Source organism: Giraffa tippelskirchi, chromosome 6 (genome assembly GCF_054371585.1).
Source record: "Giraffa tippelskirchi isolate mGirTip1 chromosome 6, T2T-mGirTip1v1.2.pri, whole genome shotgun sequence".
NCBI lineage: Eukaryota > Metazoa > Chordata > Mammalia > Artiodactyla > Giraffidae > Giraffa > Giraffa tippelskirchi.
In genome coordinates, this window is record NC_137280.1 from 147,197,729 (window position 1) to 147,225,323 (window position 27,595).

Here is a 27,595-nt window from a genome sequence, read left to right on the forward strand (position 1 = left end):
CCAGAGCAAGTGTTCTAGGAGGCCCAGGCAGAAGATGAAGGTCTCTAATAAACCAGTCTTGAAAGGCTCAGAATGTAGTTTCCAGATGCATGCTGTTGACCAAGGGTGTGTGAGCTTTCTGTGACTTGATTAGCTGTGTAGATGATGGTTGGACTCAAGCAATTTAGATAGAACTACACTAAAGATATCCACCTATGAGGGGAAATGGCCCCAGCAGGGAGAGGCTTGAGTTGGGATGCCTAGGTGGGGGACTGAGAAAGGAAGAAGAGATGAAACAGGAGCTCCCAGGTCAGAGATTTGTATGGTAGGCAAGGCCCCCTATATCCTCCTCCAAAGATTGCCAGCAGGGTAGCCAGAGAAGCAGTGGCAACCAGCCTCACATCAGATCACACTTTTGTCTAGTTAGGAAAGGGAACATCCCCTTTCCTACCTCAGCATTCCCTACCTTGAGCCAGCATCCTAGGTGTAGAAATGCAAACCATACCTCACCCCTCCCCTCCAGCTTCAGGAACTGAGGTCAAAAGATGGTGCATGGTTTACATATAAGCATTTTAATTTAAAAAGTTCTGATTGAGTATATATTATCCTGGGTTGGCCAAAAAGTTTGTTTTTTCATACTATAGAAAAACTTGAAAAAACTTTTTGGCCAACCCAATATATATATATTTATAATACCAATTTATATGTATTATATATTTATTACTATGTATAATATTACTATATAATATGTTATTATATATAGCAATTAGTATATATCATTATATATATTACAGTATATGTGTATATATATATATACTGTATATACTCTATTGCTGTAGTCTACATGTACTATGTATATATATTTTATTTGTGAATATAACTTATAAAGTATAAATATATTTTTAAAGTCACCACTCTGATTTTTCAGTTCACATAACTCAACAAGACCAGATAAGAGAATTTAGCTTCTGCTGTGGTTATGAGTCTAGATTTAGGAAATGGTATAACCTCTGGAACTGCTGCTGACTTTTTGGGCAGCTTTTATTTTGCAGAGTGTTGGGGAAGAGGAGTTTATGGAGAAAGAGCTATTTCATAGAAAAAATCAGGTTGTATGAACAGACACAGGCTATAGGAGGGGAGGAAGGAAGATGCTAAATTGATGACTAATTTCTGCTTCCTGGTTCAAAGCCTCCATGAGGATCAGCCTTATTTCTTGATCTGGATTTCCATTAGATGATCATACATCTTTAAATTCAGTCCATCTTTTTCCTTAGCTACATGACTGTAATAACAATTAGAAACACGTTGAATAAAACCTCAGGATGTCTACTAGAAGTTTCTTTTTTTTAAAAAAATATATATTTTAATTGGAGGCTAATTACTTTACAAAATTGTAGTGGGTTTTGCCATACATTGACATTAATCAGCCATGGGTGTACATGTGTCCCCCATCCTGAACCCCCCTCCCACCTCCCTCCCCATCCCATCCCGCATGGTTGTCCTAGTGCACCGGCTTTGAGTGCCCTGTTTCATCCATCGATCTTGGACTGGCGATCTATTTCACGTATGGTAATATACATGTTTCAGTGCTATTCTCTCAAATCATCCCACCCTTGCCTTCTCCCACAAAGTCCAAAAGTCTGTTCTTTATATCTGTGTCTCTTTTGCTGTCTTGAATATAGGGTCATCGTTGCAATCTTTCTAAATTCCATATATATATGTGTTAATATACTGTATCGGTGTTTTTCTTTCTGACTTCACTCTGTATAATAGGCTCCGGTTTCATGTGATAGACATCTCTCCAAAGATGTATTTAGTTTGAGACCAAGTGAAAGTGAAAGTCAGTTGTGTCCAACTCTTTGCGACCCCGTGAACTGTAGCCTGCCAGGCTCTTATCATAGAATTCTCCATGCAAAAATACTGAAGTGCGTAGCCATTCCCTTCTCCAAGGGATCTTCCTAACTCAGGGACCAACCTACTGCTTGAAAGTAACTTCTCTGAAAGAGATGTGCTATGACCAAACAATTGCTACACCTAAGATCATGTAATATCTATAGAAATGGAAAATATCACTTTTCATTCCTAGAAATGAAACCTATCAGTTTATTTTCATTTTTTCTTCCTCTTTGAGACTCCATGATTCAAATGTACTAAAATCTATTAAAAAGAAGTATTTAATAAAATTGTGCTAGCCAGTCAAGGAGCTGAAAAAACTGAAGAAATATATCACTGATGTAAGGAAATCAATCTCCCAAATCTAAGCTGTTTTCCTTGTTTCTTTCCATTTGTTCCTATTTACCATTACCTGTTGACTTCCATGGGCAGTGCTGATATTTATCTCTTGATGGGGTTACTTGATTTTAAACCCAAAGACTGGAACAAACCATTTTTCACTAAAATGTATCATTTATTTTCATTTGGGCTCTTGGGTTCTTACTAGGTGAATGCTTATTACATTGAAATAATAAATAGACTTGAGGACCGGCATATTGCAAAGCATTTTTTTGGTGTTCTTGAGATGAAAACATTTATAAGAGCATGCAACCCCTGGATTTGATTTTCCCTACTGCTGTTCTTGAGTGACCTTGGGCAATTATCTCTCAGCTTGCCATGATGTGATTGTGTGTCAGTTGAATTCAGAAACAGCTAGAGGCTTCTGAGATCCTTAGTTTGAAGCTGTTAACTTTAAGTAACAAAGTTTTAATTGGGCCTCCGTTTAGTGACAATTAGGATATTTGTACTGTTGACCATTTGGAATATAAAAAGGGCATATTCCTATATATTCAACTGGCTTGAATTATCTTTTAGGACGGAAGCTTGATTCCAAATGAATATTGCATGCCCTTTAAAATATTAAATATAGCCCAATTCATGTCCAATAACTAGAATATGAAAACAGGTTTTTTAAAATAGCCAATAATTTAAAATAAGTGAACAATAAATTGGTGAATTCATTTTGATTGGCAGGTATTTGATGGACAAATCACTGATTAAAGTTTGGGCATCTCAGAGACTTGAAATTATCTATGTTTTACCTTCAAATTGCCATCTGAAGACTGGGCCTACAAATTGCAAAGATTACAAATGTTTTGAAGTCTTCTGAGAAAGTTGCTACATAATTACAGTTTATTATCTTGCTGTCCTTACCCCATGTAGGTTTTTTTTCTAAATAATATAATTAGTGGAAATGAATAGAAAAATGAATTCATTTTTGAGGCCTCTATCTCTCCACTCTACCTACCTGTCTTCCTCATGTTTAGTTTGCACTCCATGTTGAATGGAGGTAGATGATAGAAGTAGGCAGTATAAGATAGGAAGTAGCGAATCGTAAATTTATTAAAGTAATGGAAAATTACAGTTCTTTAGCTGGTGATCATATCATGCTAGCACAAAAAGATACAGTTTCTTCTTTCAATTGCATGGTTAGGTAAGAGGCTGCTGCTGCTGCTGCTAAGTCGCTTCAGTCGTGTCCGACTCTGTGCGACCCCATAGACAGCAGCCCACCAGGCTCCGCCGTCCCTGGGATTCTCCAGGCAAGAACACTGGAGTGGGTTGCCATTTCTTTCTCCAGTGCATGAAAGGGAAAAGTGAAAGTGAAGTCGCTCAGTCGTGTCCGACTCTTAGCGACCCCATGGACTGTAGCCCACCAGGCTCCTCCGTCCATGGGATTTTCCAGGCAAGAGTACTGGAGTGGGGTGCCGTAGGCAAGTCCCTCCAAATCGTTTATGTCTTTCTCTCTCTTCTATTGGTTTTTAATTTCATCTGTAATTTATATTCTGAAGATTCCTAAATTTTAGTTCTTTATAAAAAGAATGAAAGAAGGCTTTGGAAAATCTACGTGTTTATCATAATTCCTAAGATGAACATGAACAGGAGTTAGCTCATCCCATAGTGATGGAACTATTATGACTGAGAAAGATTGTGATGTTTAGAGAAGAATTTGAAAGAGACTGAGAGAGTGAAGCTACCATCCTGAAATATATGTTCAGCTATTTGCATTCCACCTGAGTATCTTTCAGAAAAAAAGTCAAATACCCTCCAGTGTTTTGGCGCCTTAAAGTCGATTTGAGAAATATACTTTTGCAAGTAACTTGGTTACTGTTCAATATATTGGCATATACTTAATTTACTTGTGCCTTTTAAAATTTTGATTTTTGAGAAGTGAAAAATCATACATATTAATATTTAATAACCAATGTTATTTGTATCTAAAGCCTCATTATAAGTGGGCATTCGGTTAAATATGAGTTTTGTCGTGTGATTTTTAAAAATTCTGCATTTAATTTTTTATTAGCAATTTAATCTCTTAATTCAAACCTGTGAAATTCAAATTTTTTTAAACTTGAAGCTCGGGAGAAGGTTTTATTTGAAAATTTGACTTTCTTCCTTTTATGCTTCTAATTGCTTCACTTGGGATTCTGTTTACACAAAAAAAATGTAAGAGGACCATGAATTAACAAAATTTTGAAACCTTGCACAAAAGTGTTTCAAGAAGATTTGAAAGAAAAAAAAGGGTTTCTTCCTCTGATTTGCAAGGTGAGTAAAAAAGCAAGAACTGTAAAGTATATGCAGCCCAAGATGCTGAGTCAGTTTTATGATTCCATTGGTGACAAAAAAGTTGTCAGATGCTAGGAAAATTTCTCAAAGGATGATCTTTGGAACACTTGTTGCAAAATACTTTGAGAAAAAAGACAATGTGGTGGTCATGTAAATTCAGAAAATTCTGATAATATATCCCTTTTCTGGAGATTCACGAATCCTTAATCATATTAAATTTCTGAATAGTTTGCTGAAAAATCGAAACCATCCAATCAAAATTTATTTTCCAAGCTTTTTAAAACTAGAACTTAAAAAAATGTTATTAACATCTCAGAGAATAATTCCCAAGAATCACTGTCCTGGAATACAGTAGGAAGGGACAGCATCAGAGTGCTGTGTAATTTACTGACCAGCTTAAAAATTACACACAGAGTAACAGAAAGACTATCTCTATCTTTCTATTCATCTCTATAGAGATATAGTTTATGGATATCTACATATTCATTGTATATATAGAGAGGGATATAGTAATGCTGAGATATTTTAAACTTAGTAGGTTTTAAAGCATTTTTAAATCTTTTATAAATGAGATTATTGGGTGAGTAGTGATAATAACACTAATAAAAGTAGCAGTAGCATTTGTTCAGTGCATTGTTGCTAGATGTTCCAAAGTCATTAGATCTCATCTCCATTTTAAAGGTAAAAAGCAAATCACAGAGATTAGTACCTTGCCCAAAGCACTCACTGTTAATGGCAAAGGCAGTAATAGTGAACTATTAATCTGAACTAAAACTGGCTTTAGTCTGCAATCTGTGGGTTTTCATTACACCACAGTCCCTACACCTACTGAGCTTTGGTGCCTCTTGGGTAGACTGAAAGGTAGAAGAGATTATATACACAATGAACTAAAGTACGGTCAAAGAGCATTGAGAAAGAAACGGAAATTTAGATAGATAAAGATTGTATTGCATTCATGCTCAGTCGCTTCAGTTGTGTCCAACTCTTTGTGACCCTATGGACTGTGGCTTGCCAGGCTCCTCTTGGATTCTCCAAGCAAGAATACCGGAGTGGTTGCTGTGCCCTCCTCCAGGGGATATTTCCAAACAAGGGACGAAAGAAATTTTTCAGAGAAAGAGTATTTTAAGTTTGTTGGAGGGGTCACTATGACTACAAGCAGTAGGTTATGTGATTTTCTCCATGGCATTGCAAGCAATTAGACGGAACACCGTGGGTATGGACATGGAGTTATTATTCCCAACTCAAAATAGAAAAGCATTTATAAAAACTTTTGTTGCCACCTTCTCCAACCTGAAGATAAGAAAGAGAAAAAGGAGCGGAATATGTTAGCTTTTTTCTCACATTTGTTAATAGTCTAAAGAAATATATTTGACTGATGCATCAGAAAACTTTGAAAACATATATAGGATTACCTAGAATTATTGCCCTTATAATCCAAAAGTCAAATGTTAAATTATAAAATTCATTTAAAGCCGGCATTTCTTGGCTTGGTAGAGTTCAATGAATGTACATTCCTCCAACAATTTTGTTTGCTTCGTGTTTTAGTGAAAATAAGAGAGTATCTAACTTGTGAAGTGTCAAGTCACTGGACTGGGTAGATTATGGGATATACACCTAGTCCCTGGTTTCCTTCCCTCTCAGTTATCTGTGTTTGTTGGGCCTTTTCATTTCTCTACATAGTTCTCAGATTGTATTCTGGAATTTTGAGCTTTTGATTTCTCTTAATGGCTCTCCACGATGAGCATAGTTGAAAAGGGATGGGGAGAGAAACCGGATATGTTGCATTTGCTATGGCATGATAGTTTTTAAAGAAGGAAATTGTCAGAGGAAGAGCCACTGATGACTTTACAACTGCTCTATTGAGTAAGAAGCCACTAGCAGAATGCCTCTGGCCTGAATTGAGATGCGCTTTCAGAGTACAGTGCATGCTGGGTTTCAGATAGTCCCTCCAAAAGTAAAATATCTCATCAGTAAATTTGAGATTCTATGTTAAAACTATAATATTTTGAGTATATTGAGCTGTGTAAAATGTATTGTTAAAATTAATTTCACCTGTTTCTTTTGACATTTAAAAAATCTAGTTTCTAGAAATTCTTATATTGCTCAGATGGCTTATATTTCTGATGGAGAGTGTTGCTTAGAAAAATTACTGTATTTACTACATGAGTTAATAAAAGTCATACTTGGAGTTTACTTTGAGACAAATCATTTGAGAGTTAGACTAAGTAAATCTAATGTATGATTAAAGAGGAAATTCTAAAGTATGATTAAAAAGAATCCCAGCTGTATATCAGCTTGTCTCCAAAGTCATGAAATTGTATGCATTAAATTTGTACAACTTTTTGTATGTCAATCACACCTCAGTTAAGTGGTTTAAAAGATGAAAAGAATTCGTTTTATCTGTTGATGGCTATTCAGGAAATAATACCTCTGTGTGTGTGTGTGTGTGTGTGTGTGTGTGTGTGTGTGTGTGTGAAATGTCTGAATATTTGACAATCCTAGTTTGCTTAATTCAAGATCTTCCTTTAAAACACTCTAATTCTTTAAATAGATTCACTTTAATAAAACACTTAAACTAAAATTAACTAAAAGTCGCCAATTTGAGTCTCTTATTCTCACAAGATGTCAAGTTAATTCAGCAGGGGTCACTGGATCTTACTATGCCTGTATCATTTTGCTTGTACTCATGTTTCTCTTTTAAAGTGATATGGCCAAACCTAAATATGTACCTTGCAATGTTTACATTGGAATGTTTTGTATACTTCTCAAATTGAGTTTCTGCTCTGTGCCTGTGTGCAGTCTTGTCCGACTCTTTGTGACCCCATGGACTGTAGCCCAGCAGGCTGCTCTGTCCATGGGATTTCCCAGGCAAGAATACTGGAGTGGGTTGCCATTTCCTATGCAGGGCATCTTCCTGACTCAGGGATGGCACCTGTGTCTCTTTCATCTTCTACACTGGCAGGCAGATTCTTTATAATTGTACCACCTGGGAAACCCAAAATTGAGTTTACAAAAATGTAAATGTTAAGAATTATTATATTGTATTTAATTAATGTCTAGTGTTTGAAATCCCTGAAACATTCTGTTGGCATTAAACATAAAGTTCTAAATTTTCCTAGTTTACATACCTATAAAAAACCTGTACCTATTTTTGTTCAAGAATATCACAAAACAGATTAATAGCCAGATTATGAAAATTTTTATTTTTTTCCTCCAAAAATACTTGCTAGGTCTTACTTCTAGAGCATGTAAGTGAATTTTCTTATTTTTATTCCAGTCTCCCATATTGATTCTGTGATGAGATTGACCTTGTTTACTAAAAATAAATACCTTGGAATGTGATTTAAATTCTATAGAACTTCAAAAATACCTTTAAATATAATACTTTCATATAGACCCATTATTTAAATTGTTGGTTATCAAATTATACACCAGAAGAAAATAATTAGAATAAATTGTGTCAATATTAATTTGTCTCTGCAACAGAGAGGTATGAAAAATAGGGCACAGAACTGAGACAAAATGCCCCAGATTACTTCTGTTGGTTGGTTTTATTCTCATACAGAAGCTTTATACGGTGTAGTTTAGTTTAGCCTGATTGTGCCAGAACAGGTTTTCCTGAAAGACTCACTGTGGCCCAAGTGACCTATTTTGTTTTCCTTTGTATGTCTAAGGCTTTTAGTTTGAAAAATATACCTTGGAATGTGAAAGTGATTGACACGAATGGAGATGACCTAACCCACTTCTCCTCCCTGTTCTTAGCCTTGTCACTTCAGACTCAAGCTAGTTTCTCCAGGCCTGAAAAAACAAAGGGGCTGGTAGAGAGCAAGGTTATCACACTCCTTTTTCTCTGGACCACTTCTGTTTGGCATCCACAGAAGGGTTTCTGAACTCTCCATGCAACTTATTATTCTTTGCGAATACTTTCCCAGTCAGCAAGTAATAAATTGTGCTGGGCCATGTGCTGAATCTTTTACATACATTATTTTATAAAATCTCCTCACAGAAATCTTAGAAGGCAGATAACTTGTCTATGGACATGTCAGTGATAATTAGGTATATTAGTCGGCACTCTTGGTTGCAAGCAAAAGAAATCAGGCTTAAACTCATATAAGCAAAAGATGACTCACTGACTTACGTAATCGAAAACTCAGGAGTCACTCCTCAGTTTAGACATGGTTTGATCAGAGGAACCCAAGCGTTGTTCAGGAAGATTTTGTTTCTCTGTATTGTTCAGCACTGCCTTCTCGTGTGTTGGCACCCATTCTCAGGCAGACTGTTCCACCTGTGGCAAAATGATGGTTGCTAGAGACAGACGAGGATGGCATCCCTGGGGAAAGTGAAAGCTTCTATTTCTAGCAGTTTCCGAGAAGTCTTGAGGCTGGTTCAATTATTGGACCAATTACAGTCACATAGCCATCTTTGCTTGACTTCCCCAATGGCTCAGTGGTAAAAATCCACCTGCAGTACAGGAGATGCAGGAGGCATGGGTTTGATCCCTGGGTCAGGAAGATACCCTGGAGGAAGAAATGGCAAGCCACTCCAGTATTGCCTGAAGAATTCCATGGACAGAGGAGCCTAGCAGGCTACAGTCTAAAGAGTTGCAAAGAGCTGGACATGACTGAGTGATTGAGCACACACGCACAGCCATCATTTTTTGGTCACAGGATAGATATGGTGAGAGGGTTAGGCTTGGGTCGCTGGAACTGGGTTCAGCTAAGTCCTTTCCTCTAAACACAGGACTTAGAAAAATACTGGGCCCGTCTCCTAAGAAAAAGGCATAACTGTTTCTAGATGAATGGAGAGTTCACCCAAGGCCACAAGTAATCACAGGTGTGTACTATGGGGGCCAACCAGGATCTGAACCCAGGTTGTGTATCATTATTAGCTTTGTTGTTGGTGGTGGTCTTGTTATATTCAAGCTTATGGTGGCAATACTGTACTATATCCTTTCCAAACTAAAATGCTCCCCTCTCAAAGGTTTTACCTACTGTCTAACATTGCTCTCTGATTAAAAAATAGCATGTACATAGTCTGAATCATTTCTTCAGCAAATTAGTTTGCATGTTGATCTTGCTTTCCTAAATTCACACTAAGATGCTGAGCATCTCAGAAGCAAGGACCGTTCTTTCTCCTCCTTTTGGATAATGTGCAACACATGTTTTGACTCAGGTGAATTGTAGCACAAATGTCCTTCATGTATACTTGGTGTACACTGTTAAGCTTCTGGATTTTGTAAGTATATTTTGATTTCAAAAGAATGAGAGTGGTTTCTTTTCTGATAACTAAATAAACAAGCATCCTTAGGCTTGAGAGCATGCCACACTGAAAAACTGTTCAGATGCTTAACATCACAAATGAATGTTCTCAGAATTTAGGTGTTATACTCAGGAAAATTGTGATGATTTTTGACATTTATGAGCAAATCTCAGATCTTGTGCATACTTGCTAGTTAATATTTGTGGCTTTTAAACAAAGAATACTTTAAGTATTTGAGGGTTAGACTAAGCATGGTTTGTCTGTTTGAAGTGGGAAGAATAAAAGTTTAGATTTAAATAGACTTAGATTATAGTCTTGATAGATATGTGGATTTGGATAATCCTAATGTCACTGAATCTTAGTTTTCAAATTTTAAAGGAACATGGTGGAACTGATAAAATAATGTACCTAGGGTGCCTTGCTCAGAGAACAATGCTTATAGCAGCTCCATGATAAAGGGTACTTTCCTTTCTCTCCCCTCTCTCTTCCTTGTCATGTGTTATTATTTTGGGTACTTTTTCTTATCTTCAAGCCTCACTGGGTGACAGCAAAGATGACTTGCAGCATCAAGACTGCCCATTTGTAGACCAACCTAGCACATTCTGCTTGCCGTATTTGTGTCAACACCCCATGACCTTGTTTAGTTGGGGATGGAGAGGACTATCTGACCTTGATTAATGGTAGTTATTTCTTCAAGGTAAGATACTGACCTCTGTGAATACCCTCATAAAACAGATTTTGCTCAAATCACTTTGATGAATGTTTACTGAGTTCCTGCTTCCTGAAGTCAGTCTGCCTGGGCTCACATCCCAGCTCTGCCTCTTACTAAGTCTGTGCCTCGAGCAAGTGATTGGCTTTTTCCACATGTATAATACCATGATCATGGGCTTCCCAGGTGGCACAGGGGTAAAGAATCTACATGCCAATGCAGGAGATTCAGGAGACAAGGGTTTGATCCCTGGGTCAGGAAGATCCTCTGGAGGAGGAAATGGCAACCCATTCCAATGTTCTCGCCAGGAAAGTTCCATGGTCAGAGGAGCCAGGCAAGCTACCGTCCATAGGGTCACATAAAGTCAGACAGCACTGAGTGACTGAGCACACGAATAGAATGCAATGATTATAGTGCCTACCTAGAGAGTGGATGTGCAGATTTAAAGAATTGAATCTTTTTTCACATAGCATGTGAAGTCTATGAGTGATGCTCAATAAAAGTTAACACTTAGACATCATTATTAAGTACAACATGAGGGTGAGTCAGAATTTGTCTTTACCCACTAAGTGTTCCCATATAGTAGAGAAGGCGAAGAGACATACTCCTAAATAACTCTATTGCAATCTACTGTGTGTTAAATCAAGAAAAAGGGATTCCAAGTATGGTAAAGAAAATTTTCACTAGAATTAACGTTATCTACCTGAGACCCAAAGATTTCTTTCTGCTGTTGAAGGATGTATATAAAGAGACCTTATTATCTCTCTATGCCATACAGTTTATCTGGTAATATGTCATCTTGAATTATGTTGTTTTTTGCAAATACCTATTTTTTATCCCCAACAAAATGGTTGGTTCCTTGTTATCAGGAACTGGTGATGCTTGAACAGTTGTTGGACAGAGTTAATAAAAATCATATTTTAAAAACCTAGACTAAGCTAGATAGAGTTAATTTATGGAATATTACAGGATCAAGTTGTTTGTAAGGAGAACGTTGTGCATCTTTAGAGCTATAGATGTTTGCTTTCTCAGTGCTCAACTATTGAAAGAATAAGCAGCAGTTATTTCTGAAGAAATAGCAGCAAAGATATTGTTGAATTTGCAGACAGAATTAATTTCTAGGACATTGCTAAGAATGCTCTGACATCATTTATACATTGACAAAATAGTGTAAGATAGAATTGGATAGTCTCAAATTCATATTCTGAGTCCCCCCAATTCTTATCCATGGAAATTTGGATAAGATACTTAACTTTTCAGAGTTTCCCAACCTTCTTCTATAAAGTGGAGATGTAATAACTACTTCACTTGTTAGGAGAAGTAAATTTGACTATGTACACAGAACATTTAGCCGGTGTCCCATCACTTCATGGCAAATAGATGGGGAAACAGTGGAAACAGTGGCTGACTTTATTTTTCTGGGCTCCAAAATCACTGCAGATGGTGATTGCAGCCATGAAATCAAAAGGCGCTTACTCATTGGAAGGAAAGTTATGACCAACCTAGACAGCATATTAAAAAGCAGAGACATTACTTTGTCAACAAATGTTCGTCTAGTCAAGGCTATGGTTTTTCCAGTAGTCATGTATGGATGTGAGAGTTGGACTATAAAGAAAGCTGAGCGCCAAAGAATTGATGCTTTTGAACTGTGGTTTTGGAGAAGACTCTTGAGAGTCCCTTGGACTGCAGGAGATCCAACCAATTCATCCTAAAGGAGATCAGTCCTGAGTGTTCATTGGAAGGACTGAATTTGAAGCTGAAACTCCAATACTTTTGCCACCTGATGCAAAGAACTGACTCATTTGAAAAGACCCTGATGCTGGGAAAGATTGAGGGCAGGAGGAGAAGGGGACGACAGAAGATGAGATGGTTGGATGTCATCACTGACACAATGGATATGGGTTTGGGTGGACTCCGGGAGTTGGTGATGGACTGAGCGACTGAACTGAACTAGACTGTAGCAAGTGAACAGTAAATGGAAGTGATAACAGTAATAGTCATATATTTGCTAGAGACAATGATGTTCATATAAGGTCTATCAATTTAGAAATACTTTTCTCTATTTGTTGATGAGACATCTTTTGGTCCTGAAAACAAATAATGTTTGTCCAAAGAGGGTAGTTTTCCCTAGTGTAATATTTCTAACTGACTCTGAAAAATTACAGTATAACTGAAAGACTCATAGGGAAAGATTCAATCTGTTCAATTTTTGGATCAAATAGGGAATAAACGCAGTTTAGGGGAAGAATGTATGGAGCATGGGGAACCCAGAAATATTTCCTCGGGTGTCTTATTGTCTGTCTTCTTTTTTATGATTAGGCATTAAATTTTGCATTTTTAGAAATTGTTCTTTCCCAGTGCTTTGACTATTACTAAAATCCTTGTAAAGTAGTGTAATCAGAAGTCAAGAATAAAGAATCTGGAGTCATATTTCTGGGCCAGTCATTTAAATTCAATATGCCTCAGTTTCCTCATCTAGAAAATAAAGACAGTAACTGTTCTATTTTTAGAGTTGCTGCAGGCACTAAATAAAGTAATGGACAAAAAGCCTACAAAATAGCATTTAGCTAGTACCATATGCATTTTAACTATCATTGGTGCTTTCTGTTCCTGAATATGTTTTCTATCCCTGGGTCCACACATAATATTTTTGTACTGCCTTCACATTTTTTTCAATATCTACAATCATTCTTTAAATCAAATTAAATTCAGTTTTTTAAAAAAAATATTTATTTATTAGGCTATGCCAGGTCTTAGTTGTTGCACATGGCATCTTGGATCTTTAGTGTAGCATGCGGGGTCTTTAGTTCAGGCTTGCAAGCTCTCAGCTGGAGCATGTGGGATCTAGTTCTCTAACCAGAGGTTGAATCTAGGACCCCAGCATTGGAGTCTTAGCCACTGGACCACCAGGAAAGTCCCTAAATTCAATTCTTGCTTAGCTTTATATTAAACATTAATATATGTGAAATCATGGGTTTTATGTGCTTTGTATATTTTATAATTATATATGAAATAAATATATAACCTTATAAGAACAGTGGTCTATGTTATCACCCTAAATGTCCTCACATACTGCCAATATTATCTGTACCACATTTATTTACAGTTTTGTGCCTTTGCTTGGAGCTTCAAGTACACTCAAAACTACACTCAAAAATATTATGAACACTAGAAATATATACACGTGACTTAGCGACTAAACCACCACCACCATCTATATATATACACACACACATAGAGAATATATGAAGTCCTACTAATTATAGCCATTTATTACTAAAAGGCAACCTATATTTATATGGTTTATTCAGAAATAATATTTTCTGTGGATTGATTTGACACTGTTAGTTGTAAGAATATAGAATGTTCATGAAAAACAGTTGATATACAGAATACATACATACGTGTGTGTGTATGTATACATATATATATATGTATATATATATGTTGTTCCAAGGGTTGTAGATTATCTCTCTATATAAAGAGAGGTATAAAAAGGGAGGGAAGCTGTAGTGAGGCCTTTTGTTGTTGTTGTTGTAGTCACTAAGTTGTGTCCGACTCTTTTGTGACCCCATGGACTATAGCGTACCAGGCTCCTCTGTCCATAGGATTTCCCAGTCAAGAATATGGGAGTGGGTTGCTATTTCCTTCTCCAGGGAATCTTCCTGACGCAGGGATCGAACCCGTGTTTTCTTCATTGGCAGATGGGTCCTTTACCACTGAGTCACCAGGGAAGCCTAGTGAGGTCTTAAAGAATTGCAAACAGTGAAGAGATTGTGGTGTCCTTTTCTTTGTAACATTGCACTATTCATATATGGAAAAAGTTTAATATTTTCATCTATATCATGAGCTTTAGCAATAGTCCTGTAAGCACTCTCAAATGGTATAATATATAGTTTTATCCTCTTAAATAGTTAGCACTATGGTGTTCCATCTGACCTTAAGAAAATGCCAAGTAATTCTCTAGAAATAGAACTGTAAAATGGTAACCTTGTAGAACAACAGCTCTCTCTGTAAAGGATCTGCTAGTCATTTACATTTCTCAGTAGAAATCAATAGCTAACTGTTGTTTAATTGGTGAATGCAATGTGACCTAATCATCTCAAGGAAGTCATCCTCCTAGAAGGTTTATCCCTTGGGATAATGGAATGAACCTGAGGAATGAAGACCTAATTGCAGAAAGATAATGAGTGTGGTTTCATTTGGGCTGAGGTGGGGAGACGGGATAGAGAGCTTCAATTTCAAGGTTCTGATTTATCTACTTGATTATTAATTAGAAGGAAACATTAATCAAGCATGACACCAAACTAGGTACTATACAGACTAAACTTATTAGCAGAGTCAGAAAGAAACAAAATTAAAAATGAAGTATGGTCTCAGGGTTTTCATTTTGAAGCTGACTAGAAGTTCCACACAATGTGTACAAAGATTGGAGATGCTTTTATATTTCTTTCTTTCCATAGTCACTGCTTTCCCCACTATCCTTAGTGTGAACAGAGGTTTACACTTTTATGTCAGGTAACAGAAGGCATTGTCTCTCCAAAGTGTCTTTATCTTGCTCATGTTAAAAAACAAAACAAATTAATAGATAGAAAAAAAAGTCTTCTGCTATTACAATTTCCTTTTTAGCCAAGTAGGAAAATGCGCACAGTTCATGCCGCCACTTAATGGGTATGATATCTTAGGCCAAGTATTTCATCTCTCTAGGCCTTAGGTTCCTGATAAGGAAATGATGGTATCAATGCCTACCTTATATGTGTGTGTTTTTTTCTAATTGTCGTAAGAACACTTAACATGAGATCTACCCTCTTAACAAATTTTAAGTGCACAATATAGTATTATTAACTGGAGGCACACTGTTGTGCAGAAGATCTCCAGAACTTACTTATCTTTCATAATTGAGACTAGATGCCACTTATTAGCAGCTCCCCACTCCCTCCCTGAGCATCTGCCTCCTACTCTCTGCAACTCTGAGTTTGACTATTTTAGACAATTCATATACGTGAAATCATGCAGTAGTTGTCCTTCTGTGATCGGCTATTTCACTTAGCATGTCTTCAAAATTTATCCATGCTGTTGCAGGTTGCAGGATTTCCTTTGTTTTTAAGGCTAAATAATATTCCGTTGTGTATATATACCACATTTTCTTTATCCATTCATCCTTTGGCGGATATTTAGGTTATTTCCACATCTTGGCTATTGTGCATAGAGCTGTAATCAACATTAGGATGTTAGTATCTCTTCAAGATCCTGATTTCAACTATTTTAAATATATAGTCAGAAGTGGAATTGCTGGATGATATGGAAGGACAGGGAAGCCTGGCATGCTGCAGTCCATGGGGTCGCAAAGAATCAGACACGACTTAGCAGCTGAACAAGAGTAAATCTATTTCGGGATTTTTGAGGAGCCTCCATACAGTTTTCCATAGCAGCCACACCATTTTTCATTCCTGTCAATAGTACACAAGCATAACTTTTTCTTCACATTCTTACCAGCATGTTATTGTTTGTCTTTTTCGTAATAGTCATTATAACTTGTGTGAAGTGATATCTCATTGTGGCTTTGACTTACATTTCCCTGAGAATTAGTGATGTTGAGCACCTTTTCATGTACCTGTAGCCAGTTGTATGTCTTTTTTGAATATTTGGGCTTGTCATATATGGCCTTTATTATGTTGAAATAACTCATTCTATACCTTGCTTAGTAGAGAATTTTTATGATGGAAACATGTTGAGCATGTCAAATGCTTTTTCTGCATCTATAGAAATTATCATGTGATTTTTGACCTTCATTTTGTTCATGTGGTGTGTCACATTAATGGATTTGTGAATGCTAAGCCACTCTGCATTTCAGGGATAAATCCAATTTGATCATGGTATATGATTTTTTAAACATGTTGTTGAATTCAGTTGTCTAATATTTTGAGACTCTTTGCCCATACATTCACTGGGGATATTGACCTGGAGGTATCTTTTTATGAAGGGTCTTTGTCTGGCTTTGGTGTCAGGGTAGTGCTGGCTTCAAAATATGAGTTTGGAAGTATACCTTCCTCTACAAGTTTTTGGAAGAGTTTGAGAAGGATTGGGGTTAATTCTTCTTTAAATATTTGGTAGACTTCATCAGTGAAGCCATCTGGTGCTGAGCTCTTTTTTGTTGGGAGTTTTTGATGACTGCTTCATTCTCCTTGAGGCTTCCCCTGTGGCTCTGACAGTAAAGAATCTGCCTGCAATGCAGGAGACCCAGGATCAATCCCTGGGTCAGGAAGATCCCCTGGAGAAGTGAATGGCAACCCACTCCAGTATTCTTGCCTGGAGAATTTCATGGACAGAGGAGCCTGATGGGCTACAGTCCATGGTGTCTCAGAGCTGGACAAAACTGAGTGGCTAACATTTTCACTTTTAGTCTCCCTACTAGTAATCTGTTTAGATTTTCTTAGTAGGTTGTATGTTTCTAGGAGTTTATTAATTTCTTTTAAGTTATCTGGTTTGTTGGAGTGTAATTTTTAAGGGTGTCCTATGAAGCTTTTTTTTCTAAATTTCTGTGGCATCAGTTGCAATGTCTTCTCTTTTATTTCTGATTTTGTTTGGATTTCCTCTCTTTTTTTCATAGTCCAGCTAAAGGTGTGCCATTTTTTTATCTCTTCAAAAATCCAACTTTTAGTTTTGTTTTTCTACTCTCTATTCCATCTATCTCTATTCTAGTATTTATTATTTCTTGCCTTCTGCTAACTTTAGGTCTAGTTTATTCTTTTTCTTTCCTTGAAGTGTAAAGTTTATTTGAGATATTTCTTCCTCTCTCATATAGGTGGTTATTGTTATAAATTTGTCTATTAATACTGCATTTGCTTTATCCTTTAAGTTTTGGTATGCTTTCTTAGATATGTTTATATTTTGGAGGGGGAGACATATAAACAACTAACTGTCATGCAAACTGATCGGGTACCTTGGCAACACATGGAGTTAATTCTTCTGGGTGGGACGGAGAGTCAGAACCAAAGAGCAGGAGTTTGCCAAGTGGATATGTTGAGGAAGGATGTTCTCAGTAGAGCAGTGTCATTATGGCATGAGCTCTGAATGGCTCAAGGTGTGGGTGTGTACCTTAGAGGTGAGTGTGTGTGTGGGTGCACATCACGGTCTAGAGATGAGGTAAAATTTGGCTGAGAACAGTCTTGAGTTTCCAAGTGATATAATCCATCATTTGTTTAGAAAGTTAACTCTGACAGAAATAAAGACAATGCATCAGCAAGAGAGGAGACTGGGAGCGGGAGTTGAGGTATTTCAGGTATAAATTAGAGGAGAACTGAAGAGGAGAGAGAAGAAGATTTTGAGTTGGACAAACAGGGAGTCATCCGCAAGGTTTTCTGGATAAATGTCAGGGAGTACTGAAAGTAGTCCAGAGGATTAAGAAAGTAAGAATGAGTAATCAGTGAGAATATTCATTTAAGAGGTTTGATAATCAAAGAGGCAGAGACAAGGTTAGTAGACTTGAAAATCAGGCTAAATGGAAAGGGACATCTTAGAGGAGAGACTTATTTAAAGACAGAAGGAAAGAGATGTGAGGAATTTAGGATGCAAAAGCAAGTAGTAATTGGTAAAGAAGCTTCCAGAATAAAACCAATAGCACAGATGTCAGGCGTGGTCTTGGAAGAGATGAGGATTCAGTTTTTCCCTAATAAGTAAAGGAAGCTGAATTAAGATGTTAGTAAGAGTAAACATACCGACCTTTCCTTTTTTTTTTTTTTCTGATAAATAAGTGTGATGAAATTTTGAACTTTGAATGTATAATAAGTCAGTTGGGCTACAAGGTCATACAGATGTGGATAACAAGGATAAATATGTCTTAGAAGTGAGGGAAGGAAACCATGTGGATCATGGCTTGTGTTCCTTTTGTACTGTCAGCAAGAAACGTCAAGTCATGTGTTAAGTCCAATTTCGATTATACATGCCTCAGGAGGTAGCATATTTACATGTTCTACCTTTCCATGGCCCTGAATTCCTTTTATATTTTATTAAAGTTATGAGACTTACCTCCTTTATTATAAGAACACCTCAACCCCCTTATATAAAGTAGTAGATAAAATATGAATAAATACTGAAGATGTTTCAAAAACAGTCTGGATATGGGAGAGATGGGGCCATATTATTGATTACTTAAAAGTGATAAAAAATTAGAAGAGATAGCATAGGCCATTGTGTTCAATCTGGACGTGCTGAAGTTAAGAAAAGGACGTTAGACCATAGCAAGCATCTGCCACAAAGCAGTGGCAGGCTGAGAGAGTGCAGAGTGTCTCTGGCAGTCACAGATTGAAGGCTATTGTATGTCACGATTTGCTTCAGCGATTCAGTAAGTCAAGTTCAGAGTCTCCTAAGACTATTAAACCCTCAGCCCTAATTTGTTCCTCTCTATGGTGAAATTACCCAGAATGCTAAAAGATACAATCCCCTCTTGATATGGTCACGAACTGTTTAAATCCAAAAGCCAACACAATCGACATGAAGTTTAACACTGTCCTTTCTCAGAGAGTGAGCACCAGTATAAATCTCTAGACAAGGGAAAACATAAGAAAATTATTTTGCAGAGTCTCTGATTAAACACAATAAATTAGTTAAGCAGTACCACTGAGATTTGTGCTGGATAAGCAGAGTTCAGAACTCCAATGAGAACTTGTTGGAGTCCTTAAGAAAGGAATAAATTACATCTGAGAGAACCTTACACTTCAGCAAAGAAATAAAATAGACTGCAAGTATTTGTTGAGTTATGAGAAGCTATAAATGGGATTTTGTTGGTTCTGAAAATGTAGGAGGAGGGCCTTTATTTTGCAGGAAGGCTCAGGATGGCACTCCAACTAGCTGGAGAAAAAGTTTGACCATTAGCTAGACAATAGTGTTCTCCAAGTAGGAGTCCTCCAGGCAAGAGTCTGGCCTGTTTAAAATAGAGGAAACACAGCACCCTTTGAATACAGTCATATCATATAATTTATTTTTGCTTTCAAACATACCTTCACTGACGTCTGTGGTCATTAAATGAGAATAAACACCCTTTCTTTACCTCCCCCTCTCCCATATCAGCAATTTCAAGGTGATTCTTTGCAGTTCCCTTTAGTCAGGACTCTAATACCACCTCCTACCATCCTCAAATCTGTGTCTTCTTTTCTCATAATAAAGAAATGAGAAGACCTCCCCTTTGCTAACTCTCTACAGGAGCCAAAGTTCCCATTAGGCCATAATTGGTAACCAGAGCTGAAGGCTTAGCAATTAAATTCTCCTTGAAAATATATGAATAAAAGTAGAAATGATATGGGCTGATTTTTGGCTAAACTTCTGCCAGCTCTTGCAATGTTTTATGAAGAAATGCTGGCATATTCAATAAGTCTCAGCTGGCTGTTGTCCAGGAGAAATTATCGCTAGCCCATTGAAGGATCTCTGGCTGCTCCTTAGGAAAGGGAGGGGAGGAAGAATCATTCTGGTTCACTCTGAGTTGTGCATTATACATTAAATTAAAATATATGTTTCACCCATTTAGCAGTCTGAATAATAAAAGCTGTATACAGCTGCAACAACTCTGCTCTATGCATTTTAATGACTGATTTGTGAATATACTAGAATTATAACTGCTATTCAAATATTTTCCTTTTTTAAGAAGTCACAAATCCCTCCCTTTAAAAATGCACAGACAAACACTTTATAATCTTTTAATAATTTGGACTAAAGAGTTTTAAAGCTTAGAATATGTGGAAATTATTTGTTTTAGGACCAGTAAATATAATGGGCTTGTCAATATGGTATTCAAATAACTGTCAAAATATTTGGAGTGTCTCCAGCGAAGGGAACCTAACTCGATTTCTGCATTCAAATGAATTCTAAATAGAAAAAGTGATATACAGTTCAAAAGGAAGCATTAGACTATAAAGCACCTTTCCATTTCTCTAAGGAATTGTGATCTACTGCTCAAATAGACTTTTAAATGGCTGCTGAGTTTTCAGCCTTCTCAGATGTTCATACTTAAATCAGTTTGAACTAGTTAAGTAGAGTCACAATTAGAATTGTAATTTCTTTTCTTTCCGTTTTTAACCAATTGTGAAGAAAGCTAATAAAATTGGGAAATGAACATCTGCAACCTTTAATATGAAAACTGGTCTTAGAAGGGTGAAATAATGCTTTATCGGTCTCCAGAGGGTATTTGCCTAAGCATAATGCCAGTTTTAATGTAGGTGTTCTATACTTTTTGTACAATGAACCATAAACCAGAGGCTTTCTCTAATCAGTTCTAGAAATCAGGAGATTTAGATTCAACTTATGAGAAAAAAATGGCATGTGATGACAAAGATAATAATATAATATCGTCAATTTCTCACAGAAACTAAGAAGCCAAGAGTTTAGGATACTTCTGATTGCTGTGAGGAAATTCTCAGCAATTCTGATGTCCATTCTTAGGTAGGAAACATGTCGGTAAAACATGAAATTCTATGGAATCTTTAGCAGAGCATTACAATTGCAGAAGTCATTCCCTTTATTGTTTGCTTATTTCAGTCTCAAATAACTTATAGTCTACTAACATTGCTCCCAGGATCTCATTTTACAAAGTATTGTTTCCAAAAATAAAACAATTTGAAGAATCTTAGAAGCTTAAAAATAATGTTTTATTCCTGATTCTATTTGTGGTTTGCAACACTGATTCAAACTTCTTCCTAAGCAATTTTTGTTAACATCTATAAACTGGGTAAAGAGTCTGCCTGCAATGCGGGAGACCCAACCAAGTTCGATCCCTGGGTCAGGAAGATTCCCTGGAGAAGGAAATGGCAACCCACTCTGGTACTCTTGCCTGGAAAATCCCATGGATGGAGAAGCCTGGTAGGCTGCAGTCCATGTGGTTGCAGAGAGTTGGAGACAACTGAGTGACTTCATTTTCACTTTCATAAACTGATCTAAATGTCTGTTATGAGAATTAATTTAGGAAAGCCCATTTGTAATTGTTACTTTAGAGCAGGGGTCAGCAAACTTCTTCTGTAACAAAGAAACAGTGGGCAATTTGGATTTTGGAGTAAGGACGCTGTCTGTCACACTAGGTGAACCCTGCTGTCTAGTGCCAAGTGAGCCATAGAAAATGTGCAAACATACATGTGTGTCGCTGGTGGACTTGGCCCTCGGGCTGTTCTAGAGCAGTGATTCTCAGTTGGTTTTGGTGTGATGGGAGGGAACTTTGGAAAGTTCATTGTGGAATAAAGTTCAAGAGTCCCTACTGGAAATTTTCAGCTTTTTCCTGTAAAGAGTTAATAGGAAAGGACTTCCTTGGTGGTCCAGTGGTTAAGACTCACTCTTTCTCTACAGGGTTCCATCCCTGGTAGGGGACAGAAAATATATTTTTTAGCTGAAATAATAATTTTGTGGGCTTTATAGGTCTTTAATATTGCAAAAATAAAATAAAGAGGGTCAGAAATCATTTTTAGTATTACTATAACATTAGCATATATAATATAGACTGCTGCTGCTGCTAAGTCGCTTCAGTCGTGTCCTACTCTGGGTGACCCCATAGATGGCAGCCCACCAGGCTCCCCCGTCCCTGGGATTCTCCAGGCAAGAACACTGGAGTGGGTTGCCATTTCCTTCTCCAATGCATGAAAGTGAAAAGGGAAAGTGAAGTCGCTCAGTCGTGTCTGACTCTTCGCAACCCCATGGACTGCAGCCTACCAGGCTCCTCTGGCCATGGGATTTTCCAGGCAAGAGTACTGGAGTGGGGTGCCATTGCCTTCTCTATAATATAGACTAGTGATGTCCAATAGAAATATCATGAGACGTATATGTGAGTTTCAGTTTTTGAACAGCTATGTTAAAAAAGTTAAAAAAAAAACTGAAACAGGTAAAATTAATTTTATAATGTACTTTATTAAGTATATCAAATATTATTGTTATACTATAATCCATATTAAACATTATTAATAGGGTATTTTACATTATTTTTTGGTACAAAAGTCTTTGTAATCTAGTATGTATTTTACACTTACAGCATATTTCAACTTGGACTAGTCATATTTCCAGTGTTCAATGGCCATATGTGGCTAGGACTACCACACTGGATAGAACAGGAAAAGACCGTATGATACGTTACTTTTACTCCCTGGACTATATTTTGAGAATAAATGGTGTAAAGCATAGGACAGCTGAATGTTCTCCTTCTCCTCTACAGCAGTGAGCCTGGCAGCAGCCAAAAAGGTCTTCATATGCAGCATTTTGGGAAGTTACTGCCAATCAAGAGCGATGGCATTTAGGATGAACCTCTCTGCCGGTGTATATAGAGACCATAATTTGAATTCAATCACGTGATTGATGATTTGAAATCTCCTGACTCATTTCACACAGTCATTTTCTTTTATTTGCCAACTAGGGGTCGAAAATCCCAATACCAGGAGAGATCAGAGAGATAGCAGTGAGAAAATCCAGCTGGAGGACAACAGTGGAGTGTGATGGGCCATCTGCGGCAAGTGACAGGTATGTACCCTTCGCGACATATCCACCTTCCAAAAGCTAATCATGTGTCAGCAAAACAGACACACCTGCAAGACTCACTGCTGGACTTCTAGACCTGTTGATTTGCAGTCTCTGGTACATACATTAAGTATAAAGACGTGTCACTAATTCAAGAGAATTAACACTATTGTTGTTATCAGTACTTGTCTGATCTCTGACGGTTGTGGGGTCAGATGATTTGACCCTAGCCTCACCTCTCTCTCTGCCCTTCTGTCCTATGGACATATTCTGCTCACTTAGACCAGAGATGCTGTCACAAAGTCCCTTTGCTTGTCATTCCTCTACTCTTTGCCCACCAGGAAAAAATGCCCTTCTCAATGTCTCTCTAATGTTCATAGCTATACAGATGCACAAAGCCAAAATTCAAAAAAACTCTCGAAGCTGAACGCCTTTAAAAACTCATCTGGTAATAAAATCTTGCCTGATCTGAACTCATTTATTAGCAAACTCTGACATTGCTGGATATGAGTCTCTTTATAGGTCTTTTTTTAGCTAACAGTTATGAAAATTCATAGTGCAGAGACATTAGCATTTTGAATATAGGGGCTGTCCTATGGAATGATTGTGTAAATATATGGTGTTAATACCATGCTATCCTACTAACATCTGAAAAGTTCTGAAACACATTTGGTTCCAACTGTGCCTTGATTAGTGAACTTTTATTACTAGTAGTAGGAGTAGCGGTAAGTAGTTATTAAGCACAAAATATATTCCAGGTTCCTTGTGTATTTTAACTCTTTTATTCTGCACAACAACGCAATTAGGTTAAGTATTATTGTTCGCTTCTTTTGTAGATGTTAACAATAAGGCATTTGTAGCGTGAAGCCACTTGCCCAAGGTCACACAGCTCCTAAGCGGCACCATCAGGCACTGCAGATAATCAAACCCAGGTAGTCTGGCTGAGTCTTTCCTGCTGTGCAGAAGCACCCATCTGAGAGTTTGTTATGGGTTCCCCTAACTTGACATTTACTACATGAATGCTCTGTCTCCTGAACTAGAATTCCTCCTCCTTAAAAGCAGAGATTGTCTCCTGATACTACCTACACGGTAAGGGTGTGAACGTAACAGCATTTATAGCAAAGAATGACTAGGTAAAAAAGAGCATTGTGAATTTCAGTAAGAGTCTGCAGATGATGGTTCTACAATTGTTCTGCCTTCCACAAAGCTTATTTAACTTTGTGTGACCTGACAGTTATTAAACTCTGCTTCTCTCAGTGAAAATCAGCAGAGGCACAACCATATATGCAATTACCTCAACTACAGGGAAGATGAGTTCTGTTTCAGGTACCTACTTATTTAATGCTTATTTTGATCTATGCAGTATGTAAGAGCTGTTTATGTCCTACCTTCGTGTAGCATGTATAGTTTCTGGGGCAGCACTATTACGATTCCCATGTTACCGATGAGAACACCAAGGATGGGAGATGTGTGACTGTGATGCTGGGAAATGGTAAAAGTGTACAAAGTGTGGATGGTTTGAGCCAGGAGCTCACAGTCTTCGTCATCATCCTTCTCTGACTCTGGCTTTCTTCTGAGAATGACTTTCTAAGATATGTCACTTTCTGACTGGAGGCTTCCTATCTACTCACATCTCTTGCCACTCCATTTACGTGGGTTTCTGAATATTCCGTTCTCTCACCATAGACAACACTTTTTAATCCGCAGAGCAGCATCATGGGTTTGTACTGTTGGTGTTTGCATTTTACAGATTTGGAAACTGAGGCTCATAGGCTTTAAGTCATTTACTCAAATTCACAAAGAATTTGTGTGGCTGAACTAGATTAAAGTATAGGTTAACTGATCTAAGATCTCATACACTGACAGCTCATGGTAACTAGTTTCATATTATTTCAACACTCTAAGAACAAATGATAATTATTAAAAAAAAAAAAAAAAAGTTACCCATGGAACTTTCTTCAATTGAACTTCCTACCTGCTGACTCCATGAAGAAACATGAAGCTGGTTGAATATTCTTCTCAGATTCGCTAGGGGCATATTTTTGCTCTTAGCATAAAATATTTACTGTTTGCCTCTGTTCAGCCTGTATATCTCATTTTCAAAGCTAGAGTCTTTTTTCTGGTTAATCATATTTATCAGAGAAACACAATTTAAGTCACTGAAATAAAAACTAAATGAAATAAGAGGAGAAAAGTGGAATAAAAAAGTTTTGGACAAAAAGTCTTTTGACCACAGATGGATGCCAGATTGGAAATTTTATTTTCCTTCAAAAGTGATTAATCGTAGCAATCACCAATAAACAGGAGTACATATTTCTGTGTCACCTCTTTATGCATTAAAACAAATGCACCAACTAGCACCTAGCACCAACTTATTCTTTTTAACTATTGGGATATTTTTTTAGAAGCATCAATGTAGGTTAAAAAAAAAAAGACTTTATGAGCAGTCTGATTGATTGCAAGTTAAAAGAAAGAGCAGGCTTTTCCCCTTCTTTGGGCTTAAGTCCTGTGGAAATATCTCTGAATCTTCAAATAAGTCCCTCCGAGGGAGAAAAACCCATCATTTACAATATGCAACCTCAGTTCCTGGGGACTTCCTGTCACCTCACTTTGGAAATGTTTGGTGAGCTATGCAGATCACGAAAATTAGGTAATAAAAACCCACCACCATCCAACCAGGGAAATCTATTACTCACCTCTTCTATTAATAGAGTTAGAGCTTCGATTTCACACTGCAAAAAGCTCAGATTTATTTTGCTTACTTGAATCTCAAAGCTTGAGTGGTCTCTGATTTGGGAAATGTAAATTCTGCTTCCTTTTAAGCTAAATAATAGTTCTATTTATAAGACTTGTCATAGGCTTTATACTTTTTTTTTGCATATAAAATGCTGCAATACATATACCTACTCTAATGTTTCTAGTAGGGTGAATTTAGCACACTGATTTATGAAAAAATAGGGAAAAAAGAACCATGCTCACCTTGGGGAGCGATGTGGAAGTATGGGGAACTGATGACCATTTCATCCAGTTGCAAATGAGAGGTGAAAATTCATCCTGTTCACTTGTAAATTCATGCGGAGCTTTCCTTTTCGCTGAGGTGTTTGATTTGATAGAAGAAACGTGCTGAGGATTGAGGATTTTGTTTTAAGGCAGTTCCATTTCTCACAATGCCTCCTGCCTTCTGTGCTTCTATCATTTAGAAAAACGGTGAATAGAACTTAAGTAGCTAATAGCCAACTCCAGCTCCCATTTTTACCTGTGCACGAGTTTTTCTTAGTTAAATGCAAAACTGACCTAACCCGCCATTGGGTGGCACTGTTGCTCCATTGAGTTCTTGGTTAGAGAGCATTTCTCTTATACTAAAAAAAGGAAAGGAAGCGTGATTATGCCTTAAAGAAAGTGGGATTGTTTAAATGGGGTAATTGGATTTCCTCTATTTCTTTGATTCTTTCTATCCACCAAATACCCTTTGACCTAGGAATAACACATAGGTTTAACCTCAGATAGCAATATCAGCTGTTTGGTTCATGCTATGTGGAGCTTGGCGTGGGAGAAGGATTCTTTCTGATGCCATAACCGAGCCAATGGGGAGATGGTTACCGACTGATTAACCATGTTTGTTGTGCATACAGAATATTGGAATGTTGATGAAACTTGTCATTCTTGATACTGAACTCTAGATGAGTGCCTGTGATAGAAATAATTCTGTACTACCGTTGGAGCTAGATAGAGAAAATATGAGTGGAATTTGTTTTTGATTGTAAGAGTAATATTAGGTGGTGTGTTGAGAGTCAGACTATTCTGGCACATCGTTAATCTCTGATAATGTGAACAATGACCTGAACTATAAGTGTCCTCTTTTCTTGCCTCACCTAATCCAGCCAGAGTTTTAAAGATTATGAGGAAATGGTGTCATTACCATGGGGAGTATTAATGGTTTTTGGCTGGTTAGTGCTAGATGGCAGAGGCCAGAAAAAAGATGTCTTCATAATATCAGAAACCTCAAAGCCCAAAGAATATCCTCATTTTAGAGTTTAAAATCCTGTGTTTTTTAACTTGAGATCTATTATGGGTCTTAAGATTTACCATGAAAGAACTGTGACTGTGACACATGTGTGAGTCTATGAGTGCATTAAACATTTTCTGCCTTCTCTGAAGATCTTACTGTATTCCTCGACATGGGGTATTTACTGAATGGCCTCTGCATTTGTGTTTTCTGGGATGTCAAAAATGATCAGTGTTTATGTGGCTACTGAGCACTTGACCTATGGCTTGTGTGACTGAGGACCTGGATTCTAAATTCTTGTGTACTTGCAATTAATTTGAATATGAATGTAAATAATCCGACGTGGCTATTAGCTATTGTATGTGTATATATGTGTATTGTATGTATGTATTGTACTTGTATTCCTTGTGTAGTGTATTGCTTCACTAGCGCAGTGGAGTTGAAGCTACTGCAGAATTATTAACACTGGGGTTTGAACAGTATACAGGCTACCAAACCAGATGGCCCTCATACAGGCAGAGTAATGCCCAGTAAGGATAGTTAAGGTTTACTAAGCATTCGTTATATGTATGGCACTGTTCTGAATATTTTACATACTTAGT

At 37.2% G+C, this 27,595-nt stretch overlaps 1 long non-coding RNA gene across 2 annotated transcripts in view; it reads left to right on the forward strand.

Annotated features, from left to right (window-relative positions):
- The window catches only part of LOC145511426 (uncharacterized), a 451,478-nt gene extending 425,536 nt beyond the window's left edge, over positions 1 to 25,942 (forward strand). Inside the window, exon 5 of one of the 2 annotated variants that reach the window (XR_014057843.1) lies at positions 22,887 to 25,420. This is a non-coding gene — a long non-coding RNA (uncharacterized LOC145511426). Of the gene's footprint in view, positions 1 to 22,886 lie in introns of both variants that reach the window. The other variant, XR_014057844.1, reaches the window with a different exon arrangement.
- The last annotated feature ends 1,653 nt before the right edge of the window (positions 25,943 to 27,595 follow it).